Source organism: Mandrillus leucophaeus, unplaced genomic scaffold, assembly GCF_000951045.1.
Source record: "Mandrillus leucophaeus isolate KB7577 unplaced genomic scaffold, Mleu.le_1.0 Scaffold282, whole genome shotgun sequence".
Taxonomy (NCBI): Eukaryota; Metazoa; Chordata; class Mammalia; order Primates; family Cercopithecidae; genus Mandrillus; species Mandrillus leucophaeus.
Genome location: NW_012102943.1, coordinates 2,713,041 through 2,713,576, shown reverse-complemented (window position 1 = coordinate 2,713,576; position 536 = coordinate 2,713,041).

Genomic DNA, 536 nt, shown 5'->3' with positions numbered 1-536 from the left:
GGGTGCAATACCACGCCCAGCTAAATTTTTGCATTTTTAGTAGAGATGGGGTTTCACCATGTCGACCAGGTTGGTCTCAAACTCCTGACCTCAAGTGATTCGCCCACCTCGGCTTACCAAAGTGCTGGAATTACAGGTGTGATGAGCCACAGCACTCAGCCAAGCACACAATTTTCTAATTTCAAAATTTTTAGATCTGAATTAAGCACACTCCATTTATAGTCAATTTAATTTTGAAACCGAAAAGACTATACATCTAAGGTGAAAACAACTGCAATTTAAAAAATCTTCATTGCCCAACCTTCCAGTCATTCTGGATTTTAAATCTTTCCAGGCTGCCATCCTATTTGATGTATACTTTGATGTAAGATATTTAGACACTATTAAACTACTTTGAAAGGGGAAAGTTAAGGTCTTATAGCGCTCAAGCCTGGGCGACAGTGCGAGACCCTGTGTCAAAAAACAAATCAATAAAATAAGGGAATGTAACTATCTTCCCTCCAACTTTGTGCTTTGGTATCCTCATATGCAAAATG